The 11,156-nt window shown below is 39.7% G+C and overlaps 1 pseudogene across 1 annotated transcript; it reads left to right on the plus strand.

The window, feature by feature from the left end:
- The first annotated feature begins 220 nt into the window (after positions 1–220).
- Positions 221–10,596, plus strand: LOC311428382 (ubiquitin carboxyl-terminal hydrolase 42-like; annotated as a pseudogene). The gene is made up of 14 exons: positions 221–260; positions 1,862–2,099; positions 2,847–3,047; positions 3,644–3,754; positions 3,914–4,016; positions 4,221–4,288; positions 4,445–4,515; positions 5,047–5,129; positions 6,048–6,159; positions 6,536–6,676; positions 6,868–6,968; positions 7,432–7,573; positions 7,781–8,473; positions 9,726–10,596. The product of its transcript is annotated as a ubiquitin carboxyl-terminal hydrolase 42-like (transcript).
- Positions 10,597–11,156: the final 560 nt, after the last annotated feature.

Genomic DNA, 11,156 nt, shown 5'->3' on the forward strand with positions numbered 1-11,156 from the left:
TTCCCTTCCCTTCCCTTCCCTTCCCTTCCCTTCCCTTCCCTTTCCTTTCCTTTCCCCCCAGTATTGTTTTTCCATTGTCCTTCTCACTGCAGTCTTGATTTTGTTCTTGTCCCTTAAGTATGTTTCCAATGTGTTGCTGAAACATTTTCCCTTTCAATCCTAAAAAAGGAGCTGTCACTGGTGAAGATCGGAGCTTATCCCTGAGCCCAGGAGCTGTCACCTTAGTCTTCCAATCGGACAAGGACGACTTCATTTCTCATGTAAATGCATTTGTCAGGTTTGTGTATTGTTTTTTCAGGAATGGAAAGTGTGTATAGAATGGATTTAAAATCAATTTTAAATGTAAAACGTCAAGGCAAAAAAGTTCTAATTACAACCTCTGCACACAATTTGCCAGCTGTGGGACTAGGAGTTTTCTTATTTACTGTGTTTTGTTTAACGTGTCTGAAGTTTAATGGACAGCAATCAAGGCGTGCTAGAAATCTGAAAGCACTTTATGCTTTGTTCTCTCCGTCATTTTGGTATAACAAACTAGCTTATGTTTTAAACCCTCCATGAGGTTAGTGGTTTCCCTAAAGGTAACAAGTCCCTGTGTGCTACAGTAAGACAGTAACAAAACATGAAGTATAGAAGTTCATCCTGTCATTATTCAGCTTCTGCCTATGGACACACAACTACGCTTATTTAAAGCGGTATCACCTTGAAACCTAATCAGCATTTTAAAAAGGACTTTGTAGCAGTTATTGGCTTTTGTCCTGGAGGGCTGAGGTTTGTTTTGTTTTGTTTTACATTCAGCATTTCCGTTTCTAGCTTACATTCCCCTGTTGTTTTGCATGAGGAAAGCGTGCAACTTTAGAAAGGAGAACGGAAAGAGCTGCTTTTTAGTCTAACTTTTCAGTTTGTCGTAGGAGTTTTAAATGTGGTAGGAGTAAAACACCAGAAGTACTGCTGCCAAAGTTATATTCAAACTCGTCTTTCTTGGAGAAGCAGAAGAAGCCCAGGGAGAAATGAATTTGCAAACATGCTCTTCATGCTCTCCTTTCCCAAGATTTCTCTGAGATATAGCCCATCCTCTGTGGGTTTTGAGGTATATGGTTCCCAGGAGTGAAAAGGAGGGCCAAACATCTCTCCTCTTGGATCTCAGCATGCCAGGGCTTTGGTGTACTGCCACTTACAGCTCCGCTTTTTCACCTGGAAAAAGCGACCGCATGATGTATACTGAGGAGCCCTCACAAATTAACTTGCTATCACCAAGTGACGCCCATGAAAGGTGTATTTAAAAGCTAGGCTCATTATAGAATCACAACAAACCCCTCATGACTGGTGCAGTAGACAGTGAGGTAGAGGGCGAGCCCTGGAAAGACAGAAGAAAAGTAGCAGTGAGTTCTGGGTACCTTTGTGCAGACGAAACAGAAAAACGCAGGCAGTGAAGTAATAGTGTTCCGTTACTAATGCCAGCAATAGATAATTGCAACAATTATCTATTAGATCATAGGTACTAATTAACAGATAATTGCGCAACTCCGGAAATCAATAAATAACTGATTCCCCTCAGAGAATGTCTTCTACATTTTTATATTAAAAAGACTCCAGAGTTGTAATGGATTAAAATCCTACGGAAGGGAAAGAAATGGCATCAGCCACTAGTTCTGCAGAAGCGAAAAGTAATACTGATAGAGTTTAGATGGAAATTTTCACTTTGTGTGTTTAGTTTGGGGATTCTTTTTAAATCATTCATACCAGCGATTTAGTTCTTAAGGCTGTTTCTTTGAGATTAAGTGACAGGACTTCTGTTACTCTTTTCTTCTTGGAGTGCTTCTTGATAGTCTTACGTCAACCAGAACTTCTGTCTCTGTCGCAGATGTGAACAATGACCGTAGCTAAGAAGCCCAAATCTTCAAAGCCTAAAAAGCCCTCTTCAAGGCGGTCTGGCAAATCCAAGAAACCAAGTCCTAAAATACTGATGTCACGCACCGCCAACTGGGGCCGGATAGTGCCTGCAGAAGATTCAAGCCAAGTCTCTGTGGCCCTAGGACGTGGAGGTGCTATTTACTGTAGATCATCTGAAAAATCTAAGGCTTTTGCCCCAAGAGATCTAAGTAAGTGTGCGTTTTATCCTGCCTCCATTGTCTTCAAAGCAAAAGTAGAAAATGCAGTTCTTACTTGTTGCACTGATAGAGAAGGGGACTACTGTGAACAAAGACTTGAAAAGCGAATCCCCTAAGGCAACTGAAGTGACTGATGTTACAGAAATTAATTTTGATATATTTACAGTCAACAGAGAAATATGGGGAGCTTTTTGTAATGCACAGATTCCTCCATGTCTTTTCTGTTTTGCAGAGAAAAGTGTTTGATTGTTGCTATTCACAGCTTCCATTTTTCACAGGTTTTTTGAAGGATAACATTGCTCAGGAAAAAATCTGGTATCTGTAGGGGTACCGTCATTCCTAGTTCCTAGTTTTTACGTTTTTACCGTATAATTTCAAGTCTAAGTTTGTGGTTTAAGTTATAATAAGGAAAAAAACAGTAGTTGAGTTAATCAGGTTAAAGATTATAGATGGAGAGGAACTTGGCATTAGGTGCTACAAACAGAATGGCAGTTAGCCTTGCCTTAGAAAAACTAAAATGGTTGACTAAAGTTGTTTTTGTTTTTTTTTTTTTTTCCCCCAAAACATTGTGTTGACCAGCCAATTTGAATTTGGTGGTATTAAAGCTGTCTGCAATAAGTTTTTCTGGTTTGGATTGTAGCTAGCTCCTCTAGGTGCTCCTGCAGAATAGTATTTTTTTAAATACCTTTCTTCGAAACAAACAAACAAGATCTCTTTTTAAATTTAACTTTCTTGCAGTCGTTAATGATGGAATTGCTCCGCCACAGAGCATTCTTTTTCCACCTGAGAAGATTTGTATGGATTGGCGAGAAACACAAAGTGTTGGAGTTGGCCTGTACAATCTTGGCAACACATGTTTTCTTAATGCTACTCTACAGTGTTTGACCTACACACCCCCACTTGCCAATTACATGCTTTCTCTTGAGCACAGCCAGTCATGTGAGTACTTTCTAACAGTATTTTGAATCTGTTGGATAGCTCTGAAGGTGAAAGAACAGCAGTGATTCTGTGAGATAAGCTTATTTGCCTGATTTTACCTGTAGCAGCTGGCTTTGAGCACTGTATTAGCAGTGGGCTCCGAATAGCATATGGAGTGCAATTAATGCACCATGTTTTATTTATTTAGTTAGTTATTTGTTTGTTTGTTTGTTTGTTTGTTTATTAAAGGATCATTTATTGCTTCATGGGAATAATGAAGTGCATTGGACAGTAATGCATTTGGTAGTAATTTTAGAGAGTAATACATTTTGCAGCCTGTGGAGTTCACATTCCTGTCAGCCTTTACAACTGCGACTTTGCAGTAGTCTTTTAGATTTCTCATCACAAAATGCATTTGAATACAGGCTTAGTGGATATTTTTCTTCTGTCAAGTTGTGTGAAATGAAATGTTACAAGACTGTTGGGACATTGGCATCTTGGGAGAATAGAATGTAGCAAGGAGAGTGGATATTGTATCTATAGTTTAAATTGTACTTAGATGTTTGTAGGTATGGATATTTCGCTGGACTGGGATGCTTTGCTCTTTCACTCTTCAGGTCGTGAACAAGATTTTTGCATGATGTGCACGATGGAGACTCACATTAACCAGGCCCTGCGTTGCACTGTTGATGCCATCGAGCCTACACATGTTATCAGTAATCTCAGTCGTAAGTGGCTTCAGATGTGTTTCTTTTCGATAGCTTGTAATCTTCAAATAATTATTTGATGTGTCTAAGTGGTTTTAACACTCCAATGAAGAGAGATTTTAGAAATACAAGAATGATTTCATTTTTAAATGAGGTCAATACTATCATCTTCTTATTTAGGAATAGGACAACATTTCCGTTTTGGCAGTCAAGAAGACGCACACGAGTTCTTGCGCTATACTGTTGATGCTATGCAGGAAGCGTGCTTGAACGGAAGCACCGAGTAAGCATAAACAAGTTCACTTTCATACATTCTCTAGCACCTTCTAGTCCTTTATTTACTCTCAAAAATGATCTCTAGCACCTTTTAGTGCCTTATTTACTATCAGCAACGCAAGTCTACATCATCCTTGGTTTTCATCAAACTCTTTGAAGAGTTAATTCTGTGCCTTAAATCTTCTGAGGTCTGATTATAATTTATTTCCAGATTGGACAGATCTTCTCAAGCTACCACCGTCATTCATCAAATATTTGGAGGATTTCTAAGATCGAGAGGTACTTGAAAAAATATTCCTGTCCTTAGAACTGATCTGTGTCTTTTGTCGGTAGTAAAGCAGTCTGTAGTTTGTCTAAAGTAGTATCTGTCAACAACTTGAATTTGGACAGTTAGTCTCCTTCACATAATGTTAAGCATTTATATTTTGTTTCCAGTGAAGTGCTTGAATTGCAAAGCAGTTTCGGATACGTATGAGGCATTTCTTGATATCACTTTGGATATAAAGGTAAGATGTTTTCTAAATATAATTCATGATGTTTAAGTACATGCATAACTTTCTAAATTAAACTTGTTTAACTTAAAAAGCCAAACCACATATAATGTTAAAACGTAAGAGCTTGGTGGTGCTAAGGAAGTGGATTGGACTTTGTCCTTCCGTGGAACCCATGTAAATAGTCTCCACATTTGCATTGGGTTTAAGGGGAAAGAATTCTCTTTCTGCAAAAATTATAATGCTGTCATACGTCTTTGTTGTTCTACCTCAATATACATCTAATTGTTAGACTGATGAATTTGTCCCCAGTATTGATGACAAAGTACACTGTAGATGCTGTCTAGGCTACTGGAAAAGTATTTGTTCCAAAGTCAAATGCCTTCCAGGTGAGGTCAATGCTGAGCATGCTCTTTCTGCCTCCTTCTTCACAGTGCTCCTAGTAGATCGCTTGAGTATGTTAGTAAGATTCTCTTATAAACTACTAGTATGTCTCTGGAATTCTGAATTACGGTGACTTTGCGCTCTTCTTTCTCGCTGCTCTAGGCGGTTTCGTCTGTTAGCAGAGCTCTGGAACTCTTTGTGAAACCTGAAGAGCTGGATGGAGAGAATTGCTATAAATGTAGCGAGTAAGATTTTGACGAATTAGGTCTTAATCCTAGATGTCAGTTTTCTATGTTGCATGACTCTGTTGGACTACCTCTAAACTTTGGATCTACTTACAAGTTTTGTGGAAGTTTATAAAAGACTTGGATTTTTGTTTCCTTGGAGGGGGGAAGTCTTGTTCATAGGCATTCCCTATGGGTTTGCAATTCTCTGGCTTGTATTTTGCCATCAGAATTCAAAAAGAGCTACTTTTGTTCTTTCTATTTATTAGCTCTCGACAGTACTTTTCTTGATGTAAACTGCCCAGTTTCCGTTGTTCTCTGGGCTAGTGGCTAATTTTCACTGCTTACACCGTAGGTCCTACCTTGGAGCGGGCAATGTGTCAAACTGAACTATTTTGTTTCAAAGGATGGCAGATGGTTTCAGTGTCTTTCCAGACAAGCTCAGTACATGAAGACTTCCTACTGTTAAATGTCTCCCTCCTGTAGAATGACCATGTGCTTCTGTTGTATTTTTGATGTTGATAGTCGACCTATGTTGGAGATTATTTGCAATTTCTAGCCCTGGGGACCAAGGCTCTCTCATTCCGCTTTCAGTATTTGTATTTCCCTTGAAAGCTGAAAGAATGTTTCCAGGATTGGAGTTCAAATAGCCACTTTTGTAGACCAAGAAATGGTACCTTGCCATCCAACCTGGTCATACCCTTTTGTGAGAGATTCCTGTTCCCGCTATGCTCTGAGTTGTTGGGAAAATTGACCTTCTTCTCTGTATTAACAAACCTGACATGCAGTGCATGGGTTTATGAAAAGAAAAAAGACCAACCTATTATGCAAGTAAATATCATTCAAATAGCATAGGCATGCGTGAGACATTAAAAGGAGTTTGTTTTGGGGGCGAAAAAAGAAGATGCCTTCAAACACTTATCTCTGCTTGGTTTTAAGGTGTAAAAAGATGGTTCCTGCATCCAAGAGGTTTACCATACACCGTTCTTCCAAGGTTCTCACAATATCACTGAAAAGATTTGCAGATTTCACAGGTGGAAAGATCAACAAGGTATATTTACCACTGTAATGCAACTATATCATTGTGTAATGGGACATCCCCCAAAGCTGAAAGTTGTTAATATTTTCAGACAATAATTGTAGACTAACGACTATGGCTTATTCTTTCTCTTAATATCAATAAAGTTCCCGCTTGACAAGAAGCATATGCTTTCCTCTGAGAAGGCTGATTCATCAGGAAACAGTTCTCTGCAACTTCTAGTCTTAACCGTTGTTTATGGGAAGACTTATTTGTAGTGAATCAGAAATATATTCGAGAAATATATTCTAGAAATCAATTCTAGTCTGTGTTTTTTGGAAGTGTTTTTCTCTGGCTAGTCCATGAAGTACTCTGGGATAATTTTTCTATCTTCTTGATGTCTCTTTAGGAGGTGAAATATCCGGAGTATTTGGACCTGAGAGCCTACATGTCGCAGTCAATGGGAGAACCACTGCTCTATGCCTTATACGCGGTGCTGGTACATCACGGTGTCAGCTGTCACTCAGGACACTATATATGCTATGTAAAGGTAGAAGTCAACAGCATTTCTAACAGGGTAAAGGTTGTGCTGGCAAACCAATTAAAGCATGACTAGCAGCTACTGTTTCTAGGGAAAAAGATTTCATTATATTTTTATTTGACATGTGTGTATTTTGTTCCTATCCGTGATTTCAAGTGGAAAACGTGCAATTCACCTAAAGAAATCGTCTTTATTTGCAGGCTGGTAATGGACTTTGGTATCAGATGAATGATGCTAAAGTAGTGCATACTGACATTAAAAGAGTTCTTGGTCAGCAAGCTTACATACTTTTTTATATCAGGTAATAACAAATCTTAAAATGTGTTCAGAAGAGATTTACTTTCCTGTTATTGATATTTTTCTGTTTTGCAAGTGTTTTTCTTGCTATCCCGGGAGAAGATTATTATTTGTCTAATTCAGTTCTGTCTAACCTGAAATTCTCTGTGTCGTTTATTATCTTTTGTTGCTTGGCCTTAAACTGCAGCACTTGTGTAAATTGCTATCTATGTGTTATCTGTAGCTGGCTACTTTAGAGAAGGAGAGAAATGAAGGTCATCTGTGGTGTAAGAATGAATTATTGCTCTGCAAGTGATAGTCTTAGTAGGAAGACTGTTCTCTACTTTTCAGTTTGTAGTCTTGGCGAAGCCTTCTGTAGAGAAGGCTTCCATATCGTATGAGCTGTTCCTCTAAAATGATAGGATGGGATTTAATCCAAGAGTAGGCTGAAAGAAAAACTAAACTACGATCACTGCTCTTTTCTGAAGGCGCTATGATTTGACACTTGGAGAACGTGCGTTTTACTTGCCAGCACCATCTTATCCCTGTTCATTCCCTCCTGGTCAGCAGGGGGCTAATAGTAAGCAGGCTGGATTTCTGGGACCACGACTTCTTCCTCATATGATTAAGGTAATTCAGGGAAGCGGGAGGGCAGATAACGGCACCAAACTGCTAGTGGGTTTGGGGTTTGGTGTGGGGTTTTTTGTTTGGTTTTAAGCATCTTTTTAGGTGTTAAGACCATTTGTAGAAACACTCAGTAGGAGAGTTTTGTGTTTCAAAATGTTACATGCAGTGTTTGCGTTAATCCATCTTGCAATTTCTTCTTTTTAAATACAGAATTCAAGCCGTTTAAATGGAAATGGATCCATAAAAGAGGACACAAAGACCACTGGTGTCACCCTAAAAAGGCCATCTTCAGCACCACCAATGGCCTGTGTTCAAAACCAGGCAATTACCAGGCCTTCAATGACTGATACGTCAAGAAAACAGAAGATCACCATCAGTATTCACAATAAATTGCCTGCTCGTCAGACTGTGTCACAGCCTGACTGTCTTAGCAGTGCTGTGGAGGATGAAGATCTCTACCAGGCTGTTCCTTCATCCACAATTACAAATTCGGTAATGCAAATGAAGCAAATGCAAACAAACAAAAAAGTTTCTGATGAAATTTTTGTGGAGCCAACAGTGAATGAAAATCCTAAACTCAGCTCTGATAACACAGTCCCTTATGGTGCAGAATCTTCAGGAAAATCTGAGGAGGAGTCAAAGGGCTTATTTCAAAGGAATTTGAAATGCAATGCAATGTCCTCTAATGGAATTTTGGTTGGAAAGGTAGTCCGTACATTGCAGCATTCCGATTCTTCCTGTCAGAATGCTGACAAAGGAAGATCCCAGCATGAGCTGCCAAAAACAGATTCACTAAATGGTGCTATTAGGTTAGTTAATGAATCTAAAGAAAACGGACTGAAACTTGATGATTCCACTTGCCGAGTTGAACCTGTTAAACCTTCTGAGATGTTCTTTTCTAAAACAAATGGATCGCTTGAAACATAGATTTGCTCCATCGAGAATTTCTCACCTACGATGTATTCGGGAGTGTTTATTGTGTTCCTAATTCAGGTGAAATACTGAGAAAACACAGCACACATGTGATCGTAAGGCTTTGTGGTATTATCCCCTTAGAATTTGCAGACCTGAGCTTACATTAGAACTTGTCAACTTAAGCTCAGCTGAGATAAAAATTCCTAAGTTTCATAAAGTAGATTTTGGGGGGTGAGTTGGGGTTACCTTTGAAGTGTAGATAATGCATACAACTGACAGCGGTCTTGCTTACCATTTAATGGAGACATTCTGACAAGACTAGTCCTCAGTACTACTACAAATAGTATTTTTTTGTCTGCTGACTTGTGCGTTTTAATTGCAGATGCCTGGAGCTATGCCTTCAGTCAATCGAGAAGTCATCACGGAGTCCTTCAGAGCCAGCCAGCTGAACAGCTTGTCAGAGGAAATGAGGTAAAATGAGCACAGTCTGATTAAGACAAGACTTTATGGAAGTTCGTTACAGTTTTATCTGTCTACTAATAGTATTTAATGGAAGGATTTAAATTAGTACAATTCCATACTGTGTGTCCAGTGTCACGAACAGAACTAATGATCAGCACTGAGCATATCACTCTGATGCAGGTTGGTGCCTCAAGGAGAACTTGTGTTCCTTTATAGAATGTTTTTCCATTTTTCTCCACTGTCTGGAGAAACACTGGCTGTTCCCCGCTCGCCCCTATGCCTTTTTTCTCAGAGCAGCAGGTGGAAGGAGACAGATGCGTTTGCTTTTTTAGTGCAATGGCTTCAGAAGCAAGAGGGGAAAAAGCACTTTCTCTGGGAGCTGAAGAAGGTGTCTTAATCACAGGAGAGGTTTCTAAATGGCATATCTTTGCGAGGGTTCCTGTAGTCCGGAGGTTTTTGTTTGTTTGCTCGACGTTGGAAGGTTTTACTCTTAATATTCACGTCCTTCAGCAGAAGTGAGAAATGGGTTTTTATTTTATGCAGTGTTGCGGAACCTCCGAAATCTCCTGGGAATGATGAATACCTCGCCCAGTACCAATGTGATGACGGTGGAGACAAGGAGAAAGCAAGAAGATCAAAAGAACGTGACCTCATTTCAAAAGAAAATGTTTTGTCCGGCAAAGAGTCTTCTGAGCCTGGTGAGAAATTGCGGCAAACTTCCTCTCTCAAGTCTGACACTGAATGTAGCTCTAACAATCTTTCTTCCTTAGCTATTGCAGATAGACGCCAAGATACAAAGGACAAGACTAAAACCACTGAGAAAGAGCATTACCAAAGAAAGAGGGAACATGCTCCTAGTGAAGAGAAGGAGAGTCAAAAAGCAGGTCCTTCCAGCAAGAGGAGGTGTTCTCAGAGCGTGGAATTTGTTGAGCAAAAGAGTCACAAGCAGGAGTACTGGGAGGGAAGCAGGTACAGATCTTTCCCTCGTGAAAGAAACAGCCCTGAGAATGGCAGAAGAGCAGTCAAATATTCAAAGTACAGATCTGGCAGCGGAGGAAGATCAGAACAAGGTAGCAATAGGTACTACCGATCCAAAGGGGAAAGAAGTTGGAGCAGAGAAAGATACTATCGAGACGAAGCACGGAGATGGGAAAGATGTGGCTATTACAAGGATTACTATTCACCTCATGCGACAGGAGACAGTAGAGAGAGAAAGTTCTCTCACGGCGATTCAGCCTTTGACAGATTGACTGCAACTTACTACAGCAGGTCACATAAGCATTATCATTACAAAAGCGGATGGCCTCACGGTTCCCTCTTGAGAGAGGAAGATGTACGTCGCTTTAGCACACCCCGAGCAGACTTGCATCGTTGCTCGGTACCTCAGCAACATTCCAGAAGACATTCTCGTGAAAGACATGCGCTTCCACCTGTGTCAGCTCATTTGGAGAACTGTCGCCAGAAAAATGAAACAGAAGGAAACAGAAAAAGAAAATATACCCGTGCAGAAGGTAGTGAAAGTGAAATAGAAAGGAAAGACAGAAAGATAGAAAAGGAGCTTGTAGGTGGTGAAAAAAATGCAAAAATATCACAAGTTCTGGAAGAAAAAGAAGTCTAAGGATAAAGATGGAGAGAAGGATTCCAAGTAAGCAAGGATTCCAGCATACTCCGCATTTTTTATCCTAATTCTTTTCTGGGTGCTTCTCATGTCTTCCTTTTTTTTTTTTTTTTTTTTTTTTTTTTTTTTTTTTTTTTCTGGTAGTTTCTAAGTTATTTAGATAGCACCAGCTGGCTGGGGATCATGTTGTTAGGTTGATCAGTGAAGACAGGAAAGCTCTTGCTGAATTGTGTCAGAGCACTAGCTTTGGACCACATAGTTCGAATCACATCTGTACACCATTCCAGATTAGGTTAAAAGATTTTTTCTGCTTGCACATATTCCAGAGCTAGCCATTGTTAATGATCTGTGTACAAACCAGGACCTATGGTCCTTCAATCTGACGGCTTAAGTTTGCTGCATCTAAAGTAAGTTGCGTGTGCACAAAGCACCACAAAATAGCTGACATGCTGCAAATCATCACCTGTGGTAAAATAAATCAGGTTTCATATAGGCAACAAGTGCCACATCTTTTTTTCCCTTTTTATCTTGCATGTTTCTTTCAGACTTCATGATTTGTGTTTCTGTGCGCTCCGCTTTGACAATGCCAAT

This window comes from Aythya ferina (assembly GCF_964211825.1).
Source record: "Aythya ferina genome assembly, contig: HAP1_SCAFFOLD_149, whole genome shotgun sequence".
NCBI classification, from domain to species: Eukaryota; Metazoa; Chordata; class Aves; order Anseriformes; family Anatidae; genus Aythya; species Aythya ferina.